This window comes from Macaca nemestrina, chromosome 20, assembly GCF_043159975.1.
Source record: "Macaca nemestrina isolate mMacNem1 chromosome 20, mMacNem.hap1, whole genome shotgun sequence".
In the NCBI taxonomy this organism is placed as follows: domain Eukaryota; kingdom Metazoa; phylum Chordata; class Mammalia; order Primates; family Cercopithecidae; genus Macaca; species Macaca nemestrina.
Genome location: NC_092144.1, coordinates 41,493,822 through 41,519,892, shown reverse-complemented (window position 1 = coordinate 41,519,892; position 26,071 = coordinate 41,493,822). Strand labels below are relative to the sequence as shown.

The 26,071-nt window shown below is 41.2% G+C and overlaps 1 long non-coding RNA gene across 1 annotated transcript; it reads left to right on the top strand.

Moving 5' to 3' along the window:
• Window positions 1-19,225: 19,225 nt before the first annotated feature.
• On the top strand, window positions 19,226-20,242 carry LOC112429164 (uncharacterized). The gene is made up of 2 exons (XR_011617371.1): window positions 19,226-19,340; window positions 20,134-20,242. It is a non-coding gene; the product is annotated as an uncharacterized lncRNA (long non-coding RNA).
• The last annotated feature ends 5,829 nt before the right edge of the window (window positions 20,243-26,071 follow it).

Genomic DNA, 26,071 nt, shown 5'->3' with positions numbered 1-26,071 from the left:
AACGTGAGGATAATTTTGGCAGAGATGTATAAAAATCCCATCTAAAATATCTCCCCTAGTTGAAAACCACTAAAATATCATCACCAGAGATTCATCATAGATTCCTATTTTATTCAGTAAAAACTTTCAAGGTTTTTCTTCTTCTACAAAAATCAGGAAGAATGGTGGAATGATGGTGAACATGACATGACTGGCTCCATTGCTGTGGGCCATGTGTCCAGTTTTTGGTGAAAATGATCAAGGTTTTGAAGCTTTGCTCTCTCAATTTCTTCCGGCAATATTAGACCTGTATCTTTTGTCATTTCTCCTCGCACTATTCCTCAAAATTTGATTCTTTTTGTATTTCATTTTCTATTTTTTTTGTACTTGTGTGCTGCATTGTTAATGGCCTTCACCATTTCTTTTTTTTTTTTTGAGATGGAGTCTCGCTCTGTCGTCCATGCTGGAGTGCAGTGGCACGATCTTAGCTCACTGCAAGGTCCGCCTCCCAGGTTCAAGAGATTCTCCTGCCGCAGCCTCCTGAGTAGCTGGGATCACAGGAGCGCACCACCACACCCGACTAATTTTTGTGTTTTTAGTAGAAACGGGGTTTCACCATGTTGGCCAGGCTGGTCTTGAACTTCTGACCTCAGGTGATCCCCCTGACTTGGTCTCCCAAAGTGCTAAGATTACAGGTGTGAGCCACCACGCCCTGACTTTCTCCCCTATTTCTGAGCACGCAACTTCAAGGAACAGTTTTAAAGCTTGGTGCTTCACTAGACATTGTTCAAGGGAGATTCTGGTTGTTTGCAAATGTTTTTTGTGACTGATGAACCTCATTGATCACATCACACCAGGATAAAAAGTACTAAATGGCTCCATTGCTGTATAATTTAACTTTTTGGATTCTCTTTTCGTTTTCAATTAACAATTGAAACTAACAAATTTCAATCTTGAAGACACTATTAAAATTCAATAAATCATGCATGAACTAAAATTTGCACTTATCAAACAAAAAGGTAACACTGTTTAGTTCCTTCTGTTTTAAATTTTAAACATGAATGAACTTCCACACAATCACTTGGGATGACAGAAGTCATCTCAGTTCTGTTTCTTTGCCTTTGCAATCACGGTGCTGTCATTGTTTGTCTTGAATCTACTGTTTAAATGCAGGGATGTGTAGTTCCACAGAGCCTGGGGACAGGGACTGTGCCCAAAGTGAACTTCAGCAATTCTGAGCTGCTATAAGTTTACTCTTTAAACAAATGCATATGGTTGAGTATGTGTGTCTCAGGGACACATCTATAACTAGGAGTTATTTGAATTAAGTTCCATGTAGAAATCAATGTGTATTAAAATGTAAGTAATAAAAATGTGCTAATTTGAAGCTTGCATCTATAGTACTAAAACTCAAAGTAATGGGAGTAGTTGCTTAGAACCTAAACCAACAATAGATTTGAAAGGAGTATTTTTTTTTTTTTTTAAATCATGCATATTGCTTAGAATTGCTGGCACATGGAGATAAAAATGCTCTGTAGGCATTGAATACCCTTACTCCTTGCATCTAAGGGGGTGGTTTTCCCCCGGCAGGACCATGATTGCGACCTGCAGAGGAACAAGTGAGGGGAGGAGTAGTGAGAAATGACATAAAAGGGGCTCATAAGAGCCAAGTCCTCAGGGGTCTTGCAGGCCATGGTGCTGGGGTGTGGCTTTTAGCTCAAGTGCAATGTGCTCTTATAGTGCCAGGTAGACTGCCCTACTGTTGAACATGGACAAGTCACCAGGACATTCCAAAATAATAGGATGTCTTTTCTGTTTGACCATAATCTCCTTGAGGGCAGGCAATGGGTTTCAGGTACCTTTGTAAGTCTGTGTTTTCCCCAGTGCTTACAAGAGACAAAATATACAGACAATAACCGGACCATATGCAAGATAGAACTCTGACCTTACGATCGGCAGCAAAGAACTTAAGAAGTCAAACTCCCATCTTTAGCAACCATCCAGGATGACAAATAACAACCCTTGTATCATTTGGTCTTAAATGGCTGGGACTTGGTGAATTAGGGACAGTGTCTCTAATTTTTGTCCCTGCTTCTAACTTAGCACCACGCAGAGAAAACCAAATATGCCCATTTAAACCATCACATAGGATGCCCTGCTTCTAGTTAGCTGCCTACAGTTTCCTCTGCCAACAGGGCACACTGGAAGCCTTCTCTTTTTCCACCATAAACTTTTCCCACCCCTCTGCCTGCCTTCGAGTCTCTGCCAAATGTGAGTGATGGTTGCTGATTCTCTTGACGTAGCAAGCTCTAAATAAATAATGTTTGCTTATTCTCATTTGGGTGGTCTTTGTTTACTTCCTTGCCTGACTCACATAGTGAATTAATGAATGAGTGAGTGAATGAATGACAACCCTGCCTTCCAGAAGCTGACCCTCTAATGCAAGGGATAAAGCTAAGGAGGGGTCAGGTGCAGTGGCTCACACCTGTAATCCCAGCACTTTGGGAGGCTCAGGCAGGCAGATCACCTGAGGTCAGGAGTTCGAGACAAGCCCGGCCAACATGGCAAAACCATGTCTCTACAAAAATACAAAAATTAGCCGGGTGTGGTGGTGCACATCTGAAGTCCCAGCTACTCAGGAGATTGAGACAGAAGAACCACTTAAACCTGGGTGGTGGAGATGGCAGTGAGCCAAGATCGTGCCACTGCACTCCAGTCCGGGTGACAGAGCAAGACTCCATCTCAAAACAAAACAAACAAAAAAAAAACAAAAAAAGAAGTTAAGGAGGGGAAGGTTAACAGCAACATGGCTGACTGATGACAGAGACACTACACCTACAGGGAAACAGATGGGCCCTCCTTCTGAGTCTCTGTCTGTTTACACTAATCATCTTCTCGGGATGCCTGCTCCTTTATAAACCTGGGATCCTCCCATGCAAAATCACTAACATGCATTTTCACTTAATGTATGGTGAGCATCTCTCCACTTAATAGTATATCCTTCAAGGATGCAATTTTAAATGGTTGCATAGTATTCCATGAGGTCAAGTGGATGGTTGCTTCTAATTTTATTTTATTAAAAAATTACTTTTGTTATGTATTGACAAATTACAGTTGTATGTATTTCTTGGGTTACAAAGCGGTGTTATGATTTTTGATTACAAGGTGGAAAGACTAAATTAAGCTAATTAACATATCTATCATCTCAAATATTTAACATTTTTTGTGATAAGAATATTGGAAATGTACTCTTTTAGTTATATTTATATGCACAGAGCTCAATTATTAGCTATATTTACCATGATGTTCAATTAATATAAAAAAACAAATCTCTTTCTCTTGTCTAGCTGAGGCTTTGTACCCTGTGACTATCATCTCCCCATTTCCCACAACCCCAGGCTCTGGTAACCACCATTCTGCTCTCTGCTTCTATGAGTTCAATTGTTTCAGAATCCGTGTGTAAGTGAGAGCACGCAGTATTTGCCTTACTATACTTGGCTTATTTCACTTAATGTAATGTTCTGCCATTCTATCCATGTCGTTACAAATGACAGAATATTTTTTAAGGTTGAATAGTATTCCATCGTGTATATATGCCACATTTTTCTTATCCATTCATCAATGGTAGAGCATCCAAATATATAAAGCACATATTAAAGAATCTGAAGGGAGAGATAGATTGCAACATGATAATAGTAGGGGACTTCAGTAGACCACTTTCAATAACGGACAAATTATCCAGACAGAAAATTACTACGGCACTTCAGACCAAGTGGATCTAACAGAAATACATGGAAGATTTCATCCAATAGCAACAGAACCCACATTCTTCTCAAGTGCACATAGAGCATTCTCCAGGATAGATCAGATGTTATGCCACAAGACAAATCTTAGCAAATTTAAGAAGGCTGAAATGATGTCATGTATCTTTTCTGACCACAGTGTTATAAAATTAGAAATTAGTTACAAGAGGAATTTCAGAAATTTCACAAATACATGGGAATTAAATAGCATGCCCCTGAACATCGGGTCAATGGTGAAATTAGAAGAGAAATTTAAAAATATCTTGAAAGAAACAAAAAGGGAAATACAACATACCAAAACTTATGGGATGCAGCCAAAGCAGTTCTAAGTAGAATGTGTATAACAATAAATGCCTACATCAAAAAAAGAAGAGTTGCAAATAAGCACCTTATTGTTATGCCTTAAGGAAATAGAAAAGGAAGAACAAACTAAGCCCAATGTTAGCAGCCAAAGAAATAATAAATAGTAGAACTGAAATAAATGATACAGAGACTAGAAAACAATGCAAAAGCAATAAAAATAAGGGTTAGTTTTAGTTTTTTGAAAAGATAAACCAAGTTGACCAACCTTTAGCTTGACTAACCAAGAGAAAGAGAGCAGAAATAAAAGAGGAGACATCACAACGGACACCACAGAAATACAAAGGGCCATAAGAGACTATTTAGAATAATTATATGCTGGCTGGGTATGGTGATTCATGCCTGTAATCCCAGCACTTCGTTAGGCTGTGGTGGGAAGATCACTTGAGCTCAGGAGTCCAAGGCCAGCCTGGGTAACAGTGAGACTGTGCCTCTACAAATATTAAAAATAAAAATTAGCTGGATATGGTGGCATGCATCTGTAGTCCAAGGCTTGAGCCCAGGAAGTTGAGGCTGCAATGAGCCATGATTGCACCACTGCACTCCAGCCTGGGTGACACTGCACTCCAGCCTGTCTCAAAAAAAAATTATATGCCAAAAAATTGGTTAACTTAGAAGCAATGGATACATCCCTAGAGATGTCCAACCTACTGAGACGAAATCATGAAGAAACAGAAAAATCTGATCAGACCAATAACGAGAGAGGAGATTGAAGCAGTCATAAAAAATCAACCAACAAAGAAAAGTCCAGGACCAGATGGCTTCATGGTTGAACTCTGTCCAACATTTAAAGAACTAATACCAGTTCTCCAAAAACCCTTCCAAAAAAAAAAAAAAAAAAAAAAGTTGAAGAGGAGAAAATCCAAACTCTTTTAACGAGGCCAGCTTTACCCTGATACCAAAGCCAGACAAGGACATTACAAGAAAAGAAAACTGCTTCTAATTTTAAACATAAAATTCCTAAATCAAAGTTTATGCCACATTTTAAAGTTTTTCTTACATAGTTCCAAGTTGCTTTCCAAAAAGGTTATAAAAATTTGCCCTCACATTCAGAGTGTATGGGGGTGTATAGTTTCCTACTTCTTCATCAGCAATTGCATTTTACACTCTTTTCCACTGTCGGCCCATTTGAAAGCCAAAAAATGTTATTTTGTATTGCGTTACATTTCTTTAATAATAAATGGACTCAATATATTTTTAGCATATTATTTGATTATTTTTTCTCAGATAAATTTTTATTTATGCTCTTTTACATCTGTCTTTTCTGAGTGGGTTCCATATTGTCTTAACAGCATGGTTCTGTAATTTATTTTCATATATGATAGGGTAAGCCTCTTCTAATACTTATTTTGTTTCTTAAAACTATTATGAACGTTTTCATCCTATAAGGATTTTGATTGAAATCGCAATGTATTTGTAAATTAATTGAAAAAGTGCTATCTTTATAGTATTATCAGAATGTGATATATCTTTCCATTCATCCAGATCTTCTTTGAAGACTGTTAATTTTTTGTTTTTCTAATAGGAATGTATGACCTTTCCTGTTTAGTTTATTCTGTGCATTCAGATTTCCAGTTGTTTTGTGGATATTATTTTGCATTATTAATTATGGTTAGTTTTCACTGGCCATTGTGAATAAATAGGAAAGCATCTTATCTATCTATATATCTATGTATCCATCTACTATCTACCTATCATCTATGTATCTATATATCTATGAATCTATCTGTGTATCTATGTATCTATTATCTATCATCTTTACTCTGTAAATCACCACCAGACTGTGCTTTCTTGATTTTTCTAATTTTTATTTCCAGCTAATTCTCGTGGGTTTTCCAGATCAACAAGCATGTTGAGAAATAGCAAAACAAACAAACAAAAGAACCCCAAAAAACAAACAAAAAAACAAAACAAAAAACCATTATCGTATCTTTCCAATAGTCACACATTTTTTTTCATCTTTGTTATATTGAATTGCCTAGAACAGGCGGAATATTGTCAATGGTGATAATAGATTCCCTTGTCCCATTGCTGACTTGAATGAAAATGATGCTGGTTTTTCGCTGTCATGTGTGACAGTGTCTGCGGTTTGAGGTAGCTATTTTGTATTGTTTTGAGATCAGATGCTTCTATTTTAAATTTAGTGAGTTTTCATCAGGAGGAAATATTGAATTCATACCTTTCAGCATCAATCAAGATGACTATGTGATTTTCCTTCTTCGACTTTTTGATGAAATGAATTATAGTTAATGGATGTTTTTAATGTTGAAGTATTTTGCATTTGGGCAAGAAAATCTTAATCTTGTTGGATCTGAGTTGTAATATTTTATTTGGGATGTTTATGTCTATATTCACAAATGAGTTTAGTTCATAGGTTTTATTTTTTGTTATATTTGGGAAGTTTGGATGTCAAGATTATGCTTGCTTTGAACAATGGACTGGGAGAATCTCCAAGTTTCTCTTTCCTCTGAAACAAATGGCACATGGATTGTTCATTCCTTGACATTTGGAAGAAATTGCCCTTAAAACTTTAATCTAGTGTCTTGTTTTTGGAAGCAGTCCTTTGACAGTCTATCCACTTCTTCTATGTTTATTAGTAGTAGTATTATTATCCTAGATTTTTAAATATTTCTTTTATTGACAGTTTTGGAAACCCATATGTTTCCAAGAAATTTGCAAGTCTTATTCAGATTTTAAAAACTGTGGGTGTGAAATTGAGGGACATTCTTCACAATACCAGGCCAGTATTCCTCTAAACTGCCAAGGCAGGACTGAGAAACTGTCGCAGATCAGAGGAGACTGAGGAGACACGGTGACTAAATGAACTGGGGCATCTTGCATAAGATTCTGGTTCAGAGAAAGGACATTAGTTGAAAAATGGGTGACATCTAAATACAGTCTGGAATTTACTTAAAAAAGTATTGTTATGGGGTTATCATATTCTTTTATAAGGATGGCACCATCCTGCCACAGCAGAGATTGTTTTTTTCTTTTATCCTCTTGATTAGACTTGACTGGGATTTGTTTTGAGAAATTCATCCTTGAATTTATTTAATAGTTTGACTTAAAAAAATCAAACTGTCAATCATTTTAAAATTTTCAGTAACTTTTTATTGTCATTATTTCCATCTTACATAAAGTCATAGGAATAGTTTATGGACTCCCACATATCCCTTATCAATTGTGTAAATTTGCCCCATTTATGTTCTCTCTCTTTCTTTCTGTACATATGTTAATATGCACATGCTAATATTTAGTATACATTATTATGTATACTAATATTTTTTCTAAACCATTTGAGAATAGACTGGAAGCATCATTCCCCTTTACCTCTAAATACTTAATTGCTATTTCCTAAGAATGAGGGTGTTCTACGTAACCACAGCTGTTACCCAAATCAGGAAATTTAACATTGATATGGTACTATTATCTAAATTTGTAAATTTCTTGGAAATATATGCGTTACCAAAATTGTCAAGAAAACAAATATTGAAAAATCTAAAGATACTCCTACTAATAAACAGAGGGCATATCTCTTATGTATCCACAGCTCAGTTACCCAAATCAGGAAATTTGACATTGATATGGCACTATTATCTAAATTCACAAATTTCTTGGAAATATGTGGACTACCAAAACTGCCAACAAAAGAAATATTAAAAAACCTAAAGATAGCACTACTAATAAACAGAGGCATTCTCTTACATAACCACAGCTCAGTTACTCAAATCAGGAAATTTGACATTGATATGGTACTATTAACTAAATTTGCAAATTTCTTGGAAATATATGGATTGCCAATATTGTCAACAAAAGAAATATTGAAAAATCTAAAGATACTACTACTAACAAACATAGAAGAAGTGGAAAGACTGTCAAAGGACTGCTTCCAAAAACAAGACACCAGATTAAAGTTTTAAGCTTAATTTCTTCCAAACATCAAGGCATGGACAATCCCTGTGCCATTTGTTTCAGAGGAAAGAGAAACTTGGAGATTCTCCCAGTCCATTGTTCAGAGCAAACATAATCCATTTTCAAATGTTGTCAATTGTCCCAATATTGTCCTTTCTAGTTATTATTTTTTCCCTTGCAGTATCTGGCCCAGGATCAAGAATCGCATTCAGTTGTCCTGTCTCTTTAGCCATCGTTAATCTGGAACAGTTACTAATTTGGGTGTGTTTCATGATTCTTCATTTATAGATTCAGTTTATGTCCTTCTAACAGGAATACCCCACAAGTGACATCGTACCTTTCTGAGTGCATCTTACGAAGAGGCACAGAACTTGGTTTCTTGAGATACTGGTGCTGCTAACTCGGATCACTTGGTTAACATGGTGCGTATCTGCCTCCTCCACTGTAAAGTTACAGTTTTCTCCTTTGTAACTAGTAATTAATTGTGGAAAGATACTTTTGCACCTTGTAAATATTCTTCATCAGATTTTCACCCACTAGTTTTACCATACACTGATGGTTTTATCACCTCAGTGTTCATTCTATATTATCAGTGAGCATTCTACTGTAGGGAAGAGCTTTTTCTCCCCACTTACTTAATTTAAAAAACCATTTACTTATTTATATCAGTATGGACACATGAACTCTTAATTTATTCAATGGGTTATAATACATTACCATCATTACATTAAAAATACTTTTTTTTTTTTTTTTTTTTTACAAACTGGGTCTCCCTCTATCACCCAGGCTGAAGTGCACTGGTGTGATCAAGGCTCACTGCAGCCTTGAACTCCCAGACTCAAGCCACCCTGCCACCTTAGCCTCCTGAGCAGTTGGGACTACTGGTGTGTTCCACTATGCCTGGCTAACTTAAAAAATTTTTGTGTGGTGACGGGGTCTTGCTATGTTGCCCATGGGGTCTTGCTGTGTTGCCCAGGCTGGTCTCATACATACTCCTGGCCTCAAGCGATCCTTCTGCCTCTAAGAATGTATTTTGATGTTCAAATTGTCCTAGATTTGGCAGTTGGGATTCCTTCAATCTGGTTCTTGTCTCCTTTTGACAAATCCGTATGAGTCTTTGAGCGCTTCCTTAATTTCTGACACAGAAAGCTGTTTCAGGGTCATTTTGGACTTTCCCGGCCCCAGTTCAGTTATTTCTCCAAGGAGCCCTACCTGGAACCAACCAATTAACCAACCAACTAACTGACAAACCAACCAGTGGTAAACAAATACAGATTCCTCATTGGTGTTGCTTCTAGTTGGTTTCCTTCCTGCAATGGTAATGGGTTGGAATTTTGAACCCACCTTCTGTGACTTCTAGGATGAGCAAGTGAATCCATGTATCGAGGATAATGGGAACTGAGTTTCTCACTATGGGGATATATGCAGAGGAGGAGGTTAGAAATGTACTGGGTGTTAGCTGGGCATCGTGGCACATGCCTGTAGTCCCACTGCTCTGGAGGCTGAGATGGGAGAATCGCTTGAACCCAGGAGGCGGAGGTTACATTGAGCCGAGATTGCACCACTGCTCTTCAGCCTGGGTGACAGAGTGAGACTCCATCTCAAAAACTAAAAATAAAAAAAATTAAAAAAGAAATGTACCTTGTTGTGCTGAATTGGAATCAAAAGGGGAAGATGAACTCATGGTTTTTAATATCTATCTATCTATCATCTATCTATCTATCTATCTATCTATCTATCTATCTGATCTATCAATCATCTATCATCATCTATAGCTACAGAAGTAAATATTAATACCTATTTAATGTGTGTGTGTATGTGTGCACGTGTTTCCCAGCTGTCTGCTGAGAGGTCCTAGAAACAGTGACACGCTACTAACAATGAGCACGCCTTGTGCTAAGATCCTGATTTCTAATTACTGATCTCAATTACATTTTTAAAAAGTTTATCCTTCTTTTGTGCATGTTATATTACAGGAACATTTTGTAGATGCTATGCAGCATTTTAAAAACTGCCTTCTGTATGCAGCACGGTCCAGCAGAACTGCCTGCGATGGTAGAAATGTTATATATCCACCCTGACTGATGGAGTACCCACTAGACTCAGAAAACATGGCTAGTGAGTCCGAAGAACTGATTATTTACTTTAATTTTAATTAGTTAAAATTCAAATTTAAATAGGCACTCATGGTTAGTGACTACTATATTAGACTTTTGAGTATAGGTTTGAAAGGTTTGTATGTGTGTGTGTGTATTCAAGTTTATTAATAATACTACTCAAATGTATTTTGTTCAAATACTGTATTAGACCTTTGGGTATATGGTTTGTATATGTATATGTATATATGTGTAAACATACCATATCTATATATTCAATTTTGTTAATAATATTGGTCAAATCTTCTTTTTCTTCTCTGTATACCTGGCAAAGATCAAGAGAAAAATGTTCACTTTGACCATTTTGCTTTAATCTCTACCTTGTTAAATATTAATATTATCGTCTCTGATTTATTTTTGTTTGTGTTTGCCTGGTAAGTCGTTGCCCATCACTTTATTTGGCACTGGAAAAAAAACTCAATATTTATTTGTTAAATGAATAAATGCATAAATTTTTAAAGCTTTTTGGAACATTTTATTATAGGTGTGTTCCTTTATAATAGCTCTAAGCTGGATTTTGTTTTTGACCCAAACTAAGTCTTTTAATAGACGCTTCCAGCTCATTTACATTTGGTGCTTAGTTCCTTATAGGGCTTTTGTCATTTTGTGTGAAGTTGAAGCACAGCCTGTATCAGTCGCTTCTGGGTGAGGATTTTTTTCCCAGAGATCTTTTCCTACCTTGAAGACTTCCCTATTCATGTGCCCTAAGGAAGATTTTTGTTTTCTTCTTAATTATTGCTTTTCCACTCTTCTTTTCCTTCCTTTTAAGCCACTGTTACATCCAGGATAAGTGCCTGCTATTTCTTTTCTTTCTTTTTTTCTTTTTGAGACGGAGTCTTGCTGTGACGCCCAAGCTCAAGGGCGGTGGCGCCATCTTGGCTCACTGCAAGCTCCGCCTCCCGGGTTCGCGCCATTCTCCTGCCTCAGCCTCCCGAGTAGCTGGGATCACAGGTGCCCGCCACCACTCCCGGCTAATTTTTTGTATTTTAAGTAGAGACGGGGTTTCACCGTGTTAGCCAGGATGGTCTCGATCTTCTGACCTCGTGATCTGTCCCCCTCACCTGCTATTTCTTATTTCTTTCTCATTTGCATTTATCTTCGAGTCCTGGTACTATCTCTTGAGCTTGTCATCTAATTCTCCATTTACAAATTTGTCAATCATATTTCTCACTCCGAAAGCACTATTTTTAGATTTTTCTCTTTTATACTACCTGCCAGAGTTTCGTAGTTGAAATGTCTTGGAAGGACACACTTAGAGCATCTTTGCACTTGTCTCCTGTTTCTTGCACTAACTCTGCCATATAATGTGATGTTTGCTCTAATTGTGCAGATTTATGTATGCATCTTGAATGGCTACATATTTCCACCTGTCTTGTGATCTCTCTGTTTTTTCTTTCCCACATGGGGGAGGTCAGAGGGTTATCCAGTAGGGGGTTCTGAGAGAGTGTGGTATGCCTATGTAGGTATTTCAGGCCCAGTCAAAGTGGGGAGGGAAAAGTGTAGATTGACAGTTGCTTTCCTTTGCCAAATTAACTTATTTATTAAAACTCTTCTTCTTCTTCTTCTTCTTATTATTATTATTATTATTATTGTTATTATTTTTGATACAGGGTCTCACTCTGTCACCCAGGCTGGAGTAGTGCAGTGCTGCAATCTCGGTTCACTGCAACCTCTGCCTCCCGGGTTCAAGAGATTCTCCTGCGTCAGCCTCTTGAGTACCTGGGACTACCGGGGTGCACCACCACACCTGGCTAATTTTTGTATTTTTTTTTTGGTAGAGATGGAGTTTCATCATATTGGCCAGCCTGGTCTCGAACTCCTGACCTCAAGTGATCTGCCTGCCTTGGCTTCCCAAAGTGCTGAGATTACAGATGTGAGCCATCATGCCCAGCCTAAAACTCATTTTTATTTACTTATTTTGTAACATTCTATTTTATTTTATTTTTTTTTTGAGACAGTCTTGCTCTGTCCCCCAGGCTGGATCACAGCTTACTGCAGCCTCAAACTCTTGCCTTAAGTGATCCTCCTTCCTCAGCCTCACAAGTAGCTGGGACTACAGGAATGCTTCACCACACCTGGCCCCAAATTTAGCCGCTGTGACCCACAACGAGAGGCTCCTCAGGCAGGGGATTTCCCCCATGTTGAAGAGCGTCTGTTTCTTGTTTGCTGTGGCAGCCTCGAGTAAAAGGGAAGCATGTCCTCCTTCTCTTTTTGCCACCATGACAGAAGAAGAGAGGTATTTAATGATGTCAACCTTCTAGAATATGTGTGTGTTCTCTGTGTTTTGATAGTGTGTAACAGAGAAACTAAGCTTCAAGACTTGTAGCAGAGGCCAGGCATGGTGGCTCACACCTGTAATCCCAGCACTTTGGGAGGCCAAGGCAGGTGGACCACTTGAAGTCAGGAGTTCGAGACAAGCCTGGTCAACATGGTGAAACCCCGTCTCTACTAAAAAAAAAAAAAATTATCCAGGCATGGTGGCGGGCACCTGTAGTCCCCAGGCTGAGGCAGTAGAATCACTTGAATCCAGGAGGCGGAGGTTGCAGTGAGCTGAGATCGCGTCACTGCACTCTAGCCTGGGCGATGGAGCGAGACTGTCTCAAAAAAAAAAAAAAAAAAAAAAGACTGGCAGAGAGTGCCCTGAGTGGAGGGTGGCTCTACATAGAGAATTAGGTGCTATCATTGTCCCTGTCTGGCCACCAATTTGTCATGCCCTCATTATCTCCTCTGGATGGATCAGGGTCAAACGGACTCAACTGAAAGTCATTTTCTTTCCCTTTCTCTTTGTTCCTCTTTGGGTCTGAGGTTGAAAGTGAGAAAAACACAGGGCTGCAGGGTACCAGGTGAAAGCATAAAGTTTGGTTTGTTTTGGAACATAGGAAACTCTGTGTGTGTGTGCATGTGTGTGTGTGTGCATGTGTATGTGTGTATGCATACCTATTCCCAGGTCTCTCCAAGCCAAGCTAAATTCTCAGAGCACTATGTCCCTTTTTTGGGTTATATCCACTTTATTTTTGCCCTTGGACAGTGAGAAAGTATTGCCTGAGAAGTGCCAAAGATGAAACCGTGCCTTCCTGTTCTCTCCAAAGTGAGGGTTTCCTTGGAACTGGAGGTGTTTGTTTTAGGAAGAGGGATCCAGGAAGTTTGGAGAACAATGGCTGTGCCTGATGGAGACAAATGACTGCAGGCCAGACTTGGCTGGGAAGGAGGCTCCAGATGGGGCTGGGTCACCTTCTAAGCCCAAGACCTACCTTGGTGAACATCCTTAGATAGCAGATCCTCATCCTCGGGAGAACAGAGGGACTCAGGCAGATCCCGGGTCTGAGTTTATTAGCAGTAGGGTCTGGTCAAGTTTCTGTGCTTCAATCTCCCCTCTGATATGTGGGACAAATATTTCAACTTCATTGGATTGTTGGGATGATTCAGTGATAAAACAGCATCAAGCTTCTTGCTACACACAATGAATGGCACACCTGGGTTCTTAATTCCTCAAGACTAACTGGTTCATAAATATACACATGGAAGCAGCAGCATAGCACAGTGGCTGGGACCACAAGTTATGGAGTCAAATTACCTAATATAAAAATTCTGATTTTTGCTGGCATGGTGGCTCATATCTATAATCCCAGCACTTTGGGAGGCTGAGGTAGGTGGCTTGCTTGAGCATGGGAGTTTGAGACCAGCCCGGGTAGCATAGCAAGATCCTGGCTCTATTAAATTTTAAAAACAATTCTGGTTTTGTTCCCACTGGCTGTGTCTCCTGAGCAATTTTCTTTTATTTCTTTGAGACCAAGTCACTCTGTCACCCAGGCTGGAATGTAGTAGCATGATCTCGGCTCACTGCAACCTTCACCACCTGAGTTTAAGCGATTCTCCTGCCTCAGCCTCCTGAGCAGCTGGGATTACAGGAGTGAGCCATCACATCCGGCTAATTTTTGTATTTTTAGTAGAGGTGGGGTTTCACCACGTTGGCCAGGCTGGTCTTGAACTCCTGACCCCAGGTGATATTGGAGAATCAAAACAAGATACTGGGTACGAACTCTTGTTCCACCATGTCATAGCAGATGATCCTGGGCGAGTCATTGACCCTCCCAAAGTCTCAGTTTCTCATCGGTCACCTGAAGACCATGGTCCTGCTTATCTTCAACTGAAAATGCAGTGAGGCATGAGGGAGCTCCTGTGCAAAGCTTTCATCTCAGCTCCAGCAGGCAGCAAGGGCTGGTTCCGGAATGGTTAACCAGGGGGATTTGTAGACAGAAAGCCTATTTCCTAGAGTTCTCTCTTCTCCAGTTTCTTCCCCTGTTGTTCAGCTATGACACTTGGAAAATTTCTCACTGTCCTGTTTGCTGGTTCCCAGGCATACTCCAGCTGATTTGTTTCCCTGCAAAAGGAACTACCCCAGCCTGGATGGGGGGGCACCTCTCAGTGCTGGACATCACCTTCCTGTGAATGTAGCCTTGTTTAATTCACTAATCAACACATCTGGCAATCACCCTAGAAAGCTCAGTGCCCTCCTGTTCCATGTTTCAAGTCTTTCTGGGAGGGGAGGAGGAATACTCAGATTTACACCTCTGTTACTTACATATCCTATCTCTCAATACAAAGCCATCCTCTTGTGGCACAGGTGGATGCCCAGTGTATTAGTCTGTTTTCATGCTGCTCATAAAGACACACCCGAGACTGGGCAATTTATAAAGAAAAAGAGGTTTAATGGACTCACAGTTCCACATGGCTGGGGAGGCCTCACAATCATGGTGGAAGGCAAAAGGCACGTCTTACATGGCAGCAGACAAGAGAGAAGAGAATGAGAGCCAAATGAAAGGGATTTCCCCTTAAAAAAACGTCAGATCTTGTGAGACTTATTCACTACCACGAGAACACTATAAGGGAAACCACCCCCATGATTCAGTTATCTCTCAGTGTGTCCCTCCCATAACGTGTAGGAATTATGGGAACTGTAATTCAAGATGAGATTTGGGTGGGGACACAGCCAGATCACGTCACCCAGGCTGTATTTGTCCGACCTATCAATAATAATTTAATTGTACACTTAAAAATAACTAAAAGAGTATAACTGGATTGTTTGTAACACAAAGGATAAATACTTGAGGGGATGGGTTTCCCATTATATGATTATCATGCATTATGTGCCTGTACCAAAAATATCTCATATACCCCATAAACATATACATCTGCTGTGTTTCCACAAAAATAAAAAAAAATACAAAAAAAAAAAAGATCTAGGTGTCTGGATCCACCTTCTAGGGTAAGTTTGCATGGATCCAAGGGGTGAAGGTCGAACCTGGCTGATTCATGGTATATCAGACACATGACATCCTTCTTCTATGTCCATGTCCCCAACTGTAGCTCTGCCAGGGAGTTCCAGGAAACCAGGATGGAGGGTTTTGTGCTAAGATCTGTCTTTTATCCATTTAAATTACAATACTGGAATAATTGTGTTTGTGTACAAACGGTCATAAGTGTACTTAAATGGTACCTTTGCCATGTGCTAAAGTTACTTTTCATTATGACCTATTTGTACAGCATTTGAACCAAATATCTGAGCTCAAAAATGTAAACGTGTTTTTAGTTTTGCTCTGCAGGTTAGGTCAGCAGGCGTCTGAAATAAATATGATTGCAAGGGTGAAGGTGACATGATTGACTTAAATCAAGCAATTTCTCCATCAACGCACTGAAGCCTCAACTCATAAAGACACTCTTTACCAGATGAACTGTAAGGTTGTCCAGCATTTGTCATATTAGGCAATTTGAAAGGAAAGAAAGTTATAAAAATGAATGTAATTCTCGGTTGAAGAAAAAAAAAATCCAGTTTTTGCAGCAGGGGGGTGGTTAACTTTCCACAGATTAAAAACAGGTTTCACAGCAATTCTGCTGCTATAACATTCTACAATTAAAACATAAGAAGAAACAGCTCTGGTGCCAAAGAAGACAGTTGTGGGAATTAGTTTGTTTGGGGACAGGGAGGCAGGTTCCCCCTGCAGCATCAAAGGTTATTTTCTTTCCCCTAGGAACAGCACTGTCGCCATAAACGGTGCTGGTTTGCTTCCAACCCCCTTTTCTGAGCTGCTTTCAATTAGCAGGGATTATTAAACTGGAAACGTTTTAAACTGCTGCCGAAGCGGCTTTCCGGCCTTATGAGCTGAGGCCTTATGAGCGGAGCTAGAGGCATCACAATAAAAGCTGATTGATTAGGGAGGAAGGCACTGATAGCAACTGATGCCCAGTGTCATGTTCTATGTGTTTCACAGCCTTCTCTTTCCCCACCAAACTGTGCGTCTTCATGGGGAGTTTGACTTTGGCTTCTCTCTCTGGCGCCTTCTGCAGCCTGGAGGCTCTCAACTTCCGTTTCAACTACCTGACCTGGGCTAGCCATATCTCCATGCCCCATCTCCCACCTGGACCCATAGCTAGGGTGGGCAGATCCCAGAGGCAAGGCTCTTGGATTTCTGCGTGACTGGCCTTTTTCTCTTTGCAGTTTGATTGTCGGGATATCAGACTAACAGCGACGATAACACGTCTCTGCAAAATATAGGCCACAGAGCGTTGGTGGAGGTAGAGGTGGGGGCAGGTGTCTGTGTCTTGTTGGAGGGTTTCAAAAATGGAAGGCATTTCCCTAAAGTTTGATCGTCAATGACCTTGTCTTCTAGTGATCTTTCTTAAAGTTTCTTGTATGCATACCTGATTTCTTCAACTAAATTAATTAATTTATTTGATAACACATAGTACTTGGTTAGCATTGTGCTAAATTTTTAAAGGTATTTACTTTTCATGTTTAATTCTAGCAACAAATCCCTGATTTGTTGGTAGAATAGGTAGAGTTAACAGCCCGATTTTACAGATGAGTAAACTGAGGCCTGCGGGTGGAAAGGCTGACTTCAAAATGAGGGAGAACGCTTCACCACTGTATTGCTTCTTGCATTAAACCTGTTCCTGCTCTGAGTGAGGCAGGTGGAACAGATCCTCTATTCCTCCCCAGGTCATTCACTACTTAAAAAAAAAAAAAATCATGGATTCTTTTAATACATGCTGGTTGTGTGTGTCCAAGCTCTGAAGATGGTGGTGGACTAGTCAGACCAGCTGCCTCCTCTTGTTGGGACAGGGCTCATGCCCCAGCCTCTGTTTCTGATCAGTTTGCAAGGAGAATGCATATACCCACATTGCCACTTACCACGAGGAAGCTCGGCTTCTCAGCGTTGCCTAATTGCTTGAGTTGTAAAGGTTCAGCAACCCAGCTTGTGTTGGGTGGACTGGAAAAAGGAGACAGGGTCTACTTTTTGGTTATGCAGTGGGCTGCCTTCAAACCGCCTCCCCCCCACTCCCTGTTTTCTGGCAGAAAGGGGCTGGAGTGAGGTGCGGGGTGGGTGTTGGGGAGTGGCAGAAAGCGGTTTCCCTAGGGGCGGGGCCCGGGGTGAGGCCGACCACAGTTATTCCAGGATTATGACTCAAAGAACACCAACAAGAAGCATTTATTACCTCCGAAGTAGTGCTGGCTGTGTAGTGCTGAATGGAGAGGTGAGGTATTGCAGCTGTTATCTTTTGAACTAACTGCTATTGCATGTCCCATGACCAGCCGTGGCAGGGTTTTTGTTCCCATGAATGAATGGGCTATAAATCTGTCGGAGCTGACAGTAGCAGCAGTACGAGAGGGTGTAAAGAGAAAATGTGCAGAAGAATCTTGTGGTCTTTGCTTGCCTGGAAAATGAGTTCAATAAAATGGAGGTGATCAGCGCTTATTTATAGGGCAAACTGATACATCCAGCATTGGCCGTCAGAGCCTAACTTAGTGTTTTCTCATTTACAGTCACTCTGTTGTAAAGCACATCTGTGCACCGAGGGCACTCGTGGAGCTTCCAGCAATTGCAGCGGTGGAAGAAGTAGAGGAGACACTTGCAGATAAAGGGATGTTTTCCTCTCTGTTTCTAAGCTTCAGGAGCCTTCAGAGGTAGCTGTCTGTAGAGCTGTAGTTTGAGGTTTGTAACAGGCAGGAACACTCGAGGCTGAAAACTGTTCCTTATTTACATTTCAGTTTTGAGGGTGAATGGCAGGAAATGGGATGAAATTAATCGCCATTTTTCAGGCCCCCGAAACAATAAATTCCAGCAGCCATAAATTTGGAGCTGGGTTAAGTACTGAAAACAATTTATTGCTAATTTTTCCCTTAATTGCATTCCCAAGAAGAAGGGTTTGGTGCTTACTGGTGGCATTATTATATAAAAATTATTCGTTAGAAAGCACAGTGAACAGTAAATCAGAAGCTTACCTGAAACAGGGTCAGGGTTCCTCACAATTCATCCTCGCCCTCACCCAGCCTGTCTCCAGCAAGGTCTTCAGGAAAGAAAAGGATCAGGGAAAATGCTCCCGCTGTCCCCTCGCCCCTCCTCCGTGACACTGTGCGCAGATTAGGTGTTGATTCAATACGATGCTTCGCCTTCTAAAAGTGATAGTGTGAATCACGTGTGGAAGCAGAGGGGACATAATGGAACATCACTGCACGGCATCCCTGCCTCATTTAATTTGTTTTGAGGCTGCTAGCCGTGTCAGGCTAACTGCACTTGAGGCCAGTCAACAGCCTGACCCTGTTGGTGGAGAAAGTTGAAAGACAATGGCATGGTGTCAGAAGCTGCTGGGATGAAGTCAACATCCGTTCCCGTCTCCCCTTGGGAAAGCCATGTTCCAGGGTGAGCCTCCTCTGCAAAAAAGGACTTGTTGGGACTGGAGGTCTGAGAGCTGGGGCTGGCCTTGGGGAAGAGAATCACTGCAAGTCATTTTACACTATGTGGGAGACTTGCTGTCCTTTGGTTGTTTGATGGGCAGACTTTGCTCAGATGGGGATGGTGAGATGTCATCTTCCTGCAAATGCCATCTGTGTTCCTTCAGGTATACAGCAGGCCATCGGTGGGAACTCACCTGCTTAGATCAGTCTCCTTGGCATTTTACAGGCAAAGAGAGAGTGATGGATTTGCCATTCCAAACCAGCCGTAGGTGGAGCCTGTGCCCATCGGAGAGCTCCTGGAGGTTGAAACTGCAATTCTGACAGCCATCTGGGGAAGAGCCAATGGGTGCCAAGTGTTTATGACGTGACAAGTACATCTGCATCACGGATGGTGAGGTCAGTGGGAGCGGTTAGATGGAAGCTCTTCTGTCCCTTCCATAATGGCATCTGTCATCTCAGGCTGGCAATGGCTATGACGGTGGGAGGACCCCTCCCCTGCTGCTTGGGGCATGCTCCCACTGCTGGCCAGGGTGGGAGAATGGCAGGAAGACTGTGAGGGAGGGACAGGGCATTGGGGGCACTGACAGTCTTCCCAGGAAACGGAGAAGATGGGGAAAGTACACACTTCAGGACCAAACAAAATGGCACATTCACAGGGTCCTTCCTCCCTCCCCCCTCCTTCTTCCTCCTTCCTTTTTCCTCCCTCCTCCCTCCTCCTTCCTCCCTCCTCCCTCCTCCTTCCTCCCTCCTCCTCCTCATCTGCCTTCCTCTTCCTCCTCCCCCATCCTCCTCCCCTCCTCCTCCTCTTCCTCTTCCTCCTCCTCCTCCTCCTCCTCCTCTTCTTCTTCTTCTTCTTCTTCCTCTTCTTCTTTTTCCTCTGTTTTGACAGAGTCTCACTCTGTCTCCCAGGCTGGAGTGCAGTGGCATGATCTCAGCTCACTGCAACTTCCACCTCCTGGGTTCAAGTGGTTCTCCTGCCTTGACCTCCCGAGTAGCTGGGATTACAGGTGCCTGCCACCACACCTGGCTAATTTTTGTATTTTTAATAGAGATGAGGTTTCACCATGTTGGCCAGGCTGGTCTTGAACTCTCGACCTCAGGTGATCCACCTGCCTTGGCCTCCCAAAGTGCTGCGATTACAGTTGTGAGCCACCATGCCTGGCCTGAAAATCCTCATCTTCCTTTTTAGGCCAGCCAAGGCAGAGGCTCACAGATGGAACTGCAGGCCACAGCATCACCCCATCTCTCAATCTTATGACAGCTGACTATCAAGAAATTTCTGTAAAAAGAAATCATTAAATAAAAAAGATACCTGCACTTTTATGTTTATTGTAGTACTATTTAACCCAGTGTTCATCAACAAATGGGCAGAAAAAGTATGGTACACATACACAATGGCATGCTATTAAGCCATAAAAAAGAAACTAAAATCATTTCTTTTGCAGCAATATGGATGGGACTGGAGGTCATTACCTTAAGTGAAACAAGCCAGAAACAAAAAAACAAATATTGCATGTTCTCACTGATATGTGGGAGCTAAATAATGTGTACATGTGGATGCACAGTGTGGAATGGTAGACAATGGAGACTCAGAAGTGGGCGGGGTGGAAGGAGGTGGATGATGCGAAATTACTCATTGAGTACTATGCGTGTTATTTAGGTGATGGATCCTCTAAAGCCCCGACTTCACCACTGCACAATCTATGCATGTAACATGATTGTACGTGCACCCCATACATTTATACAAAGATTATCATAAAAAATAAAGCTGGATATATAACCCCCCAAAAAGAAATTCCTGTAAATGAAACGTGCGCCCAAGCTGATTCTACAGCTTTCTATCATGACCAAGGAGAATTTCTCACACCTCTTACTTCCTCTTTCTTCCTTTCCCTATTCCTGCCCTCTAACTCCTCAGAAACAAGACACCTTCTCTGGGGTTTGTTGGTATGAGCTAAGTGGCCAGAGTGTGGGCAACTGAGGGCAAACATCAAAAATAAGGAACTGAACTAAAAAGATGAACTTGCTCACGTACGTTCATGGCAGTGCTATTCACAATAGCAGCTACGTGGAACCAGCCCAGGTGCTCACCCGCAGTGGATTGGATAAAGAAAATGTGGCACATTTACACCATGAAATACTACATAGCCACAAAAAATGAAATCCTGTCCTTTGCAGCAACATGGATGCAGGTGGAGGCCATTATTCTAGGTAAATTAACACAGAAACAGAAAAGCAAATGTCACATGTTCTCACTTATAAGTGGGAGCTGAACATCGGGTACTCATGGGCACAAAGATGGAAAACAGACTACTGAGGATTACTAGAGGGGAAGGAGGCAGTAAAGGCTGAAAAACTACCTATTCGGTACTATGCTCACTATCTGGGTGGCAGAATCACTTGTACCCCGATCCTCAGTATCACACAATATACCCATGTAACAAATCTGCACATGTACCCCTTGAATCTAAAGAACAAGAAGAAGTGCTGAGCCCGTAGACCTTGGGTGAGGAGCAAGGGGGGAGAGGCCTTGATTCCTGGCCTTCAGGAGGCTGAGCCAGAAGCAGAAGCCAGAACAAGTTCTTGCAGAGCTGGGGGTCGCGTGCAGTTTGCGGTAAGTCATTCTGACAGCAAGAGCTGTGGGGGTTCAGAGCCTGTAAAGAACAAAAGCAAAACATTGCTTTTTGAATACAGGAGTAATACAAATTTATTTTTGAACATTCAGAAATACAGGGAAGTTTCAAGCAGAAAATAAAAACTGCCTATAATCCCGCTATCCAGAGATAAACCTTGTTAAATTTTTTATGCATTTCTTTACAGGCCTGTGGGCATTTAGATGTCTTATTATTTTTTCAAAATTGGGATTCAACTATACATATAGTTTTTATATCCTGTCCTTTTTTCCCTCCCGCTTAACATATTGTAAACATTTTCTATGTCCTTGATGGTTTTCAGACTTTTTTTGGTTCGATTTTAAGAATTCACAGAGTTGCATTTTATAGATGTGTTAAATAAAAGTTACAGGAGGCTATTGTTTTCTACTAAGCTTCTGCACTAGGCTTCCACAGAGCAGACTGAAAATCAAAATGGAGTTCCCCATGCTAACATGCTGTTACTGAAACACCAGGGGTTCTGTCTAGGCCCTGCTTCTCACCACATAGAAAGCCAATTACTGAGAAAACAATTATTGCCAAGGGAGAAGGCTTTAATCGGGTGTCGCAGCCGTGGAGATGGGAGGTCAGTCTCCAATTCCTCTCCCTGGCTGTCTAAAATTAGGGACTTATATAGCAGGGAAGAAATGTAACATGTGTTGGAAAACAGGAACCAGGGAATGGTGAGGAAGCAATCATGATGAGTGAGGGGTCTGGCATCTCCTTGTCTGGATGTGGTGATCTGGTGAGTTTCAATTCTTTCCTACTTTTTGAGGGGTCTGGGAGTATTTTCCTGAGGAAGGAATTCAGATAAAACAAATGACCAGAAATACCATTTGACCCAGAAATCCCATGACTGGGTATAAACTCAAAGGAATATAAATCATTATTTTACAAAGACACATGCACACGTATGTTCATTGCAGCACTATTCACAATAGCAAAGGCATGGAACCGACCCAAATGCCCATCAGTGATAGACTGGATAAAGAAAATATGGTACATACACACCATGGAATACTATGCAGCCATAAAAAGGAATGAGAACATGTCCTTTGCGGGGACATGGATGAAGATGGAAGCCTTTATCCTCAGCTAACTACAACAGGAACAGAAAACAAAACTCCGCATGTTCTCACCTATAAGAGGGAGCTCAACAATGAGAAAATATGGACACAGGGAGGGGAAAAGCACACCCAGGGCCTGTTGGGGGGGCGAGGGGAGGGAGAGCATGAGGACAAATATCTAATGCACGTGGGGTTTAATACCTAGATGACAGGTTGATAGGTGCCGCAAACCACCATGGCACACATTTACTTATGTCACAAACCTGCACGTTCTGCACATGTATCCTGGAACATAAAGTAAGATAAAATTTAAAAAACAAAACAAAACAAAAAACAAATGCAAGTTGCAGGCTTTGAGAGCAGAAGAGTTAGTATCTATGTTTATCTGAAAGCACTGTCTAAGGAAGTGTTGGATCTGTTTCAGTTTCCCAGTCACCAAAACTAAACTCAGTTGTTATCTGACCTCAGAAATCGGGAGAGAGATAACAGCCACTTTCCCAAACAGGTCTGTTTCAATCCTCAATCCGCATGATAATGAAGTTCCCTCTGCTTTAATCCTCACACAAAAAAGGAAGCCTGCAGTAACCCGATATTAATGAATCAGTTATTTTTCTATTGTTCTGTCTAAAAGTAACGAATCCTCTCTTTGTTCTTTGTTTCTGCTTTCTTCAGCCTTCTCTGTTAATAAAGCAAATTCTGCAGGGCTCACTGGATCACTCATTCTGTGTTTTGGAAAAAGGTGTTGCCTGATTCTAGAATTGCAAATAAAGCCAATTGAGCGCTTTAAACTCATTTGTTGTGCTGTTGTCTCTTGAATACCCCGGGGGTTACGGATGCCCACTCTTCTCCATCCACCCATTACGTGTTTGAAACTCTACATACAATTTTGACTTCCCCAAAACTTAGCTGCTAGTACTTACTGCTGACTGGACTCCTTCCAATAACATAAACAGTCACTTAATACATATTTTTAATGTTACATGTATTACATGCTGTATGCTTACAATAAAGTAAGCTAGAGCAAAAATGTTATTTGAAAAGTCATAAGGAAAAGAAAATGCATTTGCTGTTCAGTAAGTGGAAATGGTTTATCACAAAGGTTTTCATCCCCATCATCTTTCCATTGAGTAGGCTGAGGAGGAGGAGGAGGAGGGAGGAGGGGTTGGCCTTGCTGTCTTGGATGGCGAGGTGGAAGAAAATCTGAATGTAAGCGGACCCAAGAAATTCAAACCCATGTTGTTCAAGGGTCAATTGCAGTTTTGTCTTTTGACAGACGCATCATATTGTTTGACCATTTCCTTTATGGCAAACATGAAGTTGCTTCTGATTTTTTCACATTACCAGTGAAGTTGTGGCCAGTGTTTTTTTACCATGGATCACTGGGTGCCCTCTGGATATTTCTTTATGGTGAAGTCCTAGAAGAGAAAGTCCTAGGGAGTGAGGCCCCTTTATTTCGAAATATTTGTCCCCCAAGTAAGGTAGGCTCTGTGAGCTTTGTGGGAGAGTGACAGCCTAGATTTCCAAATAAGAGATAGCCTCTGCAAAGCTGTTTGTTTGATAGATCAAAATATTTAAAATGGGAATTTCTTTTATGGTGGAGGTTGAATACATTTCCATATGTCTCTTGTGTATGTGTATTTCTTTTCTCGTGCATTGTTTATTTGCCCACTTTTCTCTTGAGGATTAAGTCTTTGAAAGTGCTCTTCACAGCAGAAAGATATCATCTGTTCAACGACTTGTCCCTCTTTGGATGGGGTTGAAAAAGGAGATATGGGGGGCTGGAGTTTGAACTAGGCCTTGAGTAGTTGTGAGCAGGATTTTGATAGCTGGATCCTAGGTCAGTCCAAAAGGCATCTTCTTAGGTGAGCCATGAACAAGAATACACTGAGGAAAACCATAGCCTTACTTTGTACATTTAAGAAAGGAAGTCGAGTGAACAAGGGCAAATTATTTTTGGTCTTGGTCTCTGCCGAAACTAACATGCAAGGAGCCATAAATATTTACTTATCTGTGAAAGGCAGCATGCTGACAGCATTCTTGGAGAGGTTCTTCATTAAATAAAACCAGACAACTTGGCATTACTTAGAATTTCTTTGCTAGTTGATTATATTGGTCTGGGATGCAGAAGGCCGGGAAAAAAAATCATAAGACTTGTGGGAATCTTCTAGCTTTTCACTGCATCATGTGTATGTGTGTGTGTGTGTGTGTGTGTGTGTCTGTGTGTGTTTGTATTAACCAGTGAAACATTTTATGGAATTGATGGCGGACCTGGTCTTCAGCACCCCCGGCACCCCATTCTCCACGATGGCTGCCTTGTGTTTTTATGTTTTTAGTGTTTACACACACGTGGGATTAGGAAGCACTCCATTGGCTGGTTCAGAATTTGGATTGACTCTGATTGGCTCTGTGGTAGGCTGTTAATGATCACTGCCATCATTTCAGAGGGTGTTGGCAAGGTGATAATGCAATTAACATCTCCCTCTTTGATAGAGAATGAGGTGAAGACAAGCTGACTTTTGGAACCTGATGATCACTGATAATTAGGGGAAACCCTTGAGGGGAAGATATTGGGCTGTTTTAACAACTGCACCCGAACACATGTGCAGCAAGCCCACCTCTGAAACCACTTGAGGGCAAATAAATGCCCACTGGTCCCATCCTTTTGGGGTTGGGCTGGGCACAGCCATTCTGCACTTTATTTTTAGCAAATGTGTATTGCTAATGTGGCCAGAACCGCTGGTGATGTTTCAGGAAATTTATTTAAAATTCAATTTGTACATCGTGACTTTAAGCACGACTTTTGGGGAAGTGTGTTTTGCATTATGCCATATCAGTTCAGGATTATGGACTCTGAGGGAATATGTATAATTTTTATGCACTATGTTTATTGGCACATTTGTGCTAATAGCCAATAAGATGATATTGCTGTCTTAATACCATGCGAGTCTCTGTGACTCTGTGGCTAATGAGTGGGGGCCTCTGAGTACCTGACTGAGGCCGGGAAGGGGGCATCATGGGCTCTGGGATATGGGGTATGATGCTGGGAATCCAAACATTGGCTTGGCAGATTGTACCCTTATAATATGGAAGAGGGAACCTGTAATGCAGAGAGGAAATCCGGGTCCAACCAGGGAACAGTACCACCAGGGAAACACTGACATTGCCTTTACAGCAAAGTGACCATCCTTGGGAGAGAAAAAACAATCCCGAAGATATTTAGTCCTCAATTAAATAAAGCCATGTCCTCCTGATTGGCTTCCAGCGACCCTTCTGCTCCCAGGAACTGGAGATTTTGCTTTTTGCAGTGAATTTATGGCTAACTCTGGACAGATAACAAGATGTTGGACAGCTGACCCTCCAACTTGATTCTAGCTTCTCTCTGTGAATTTCATGGAAATTACACCAAGAA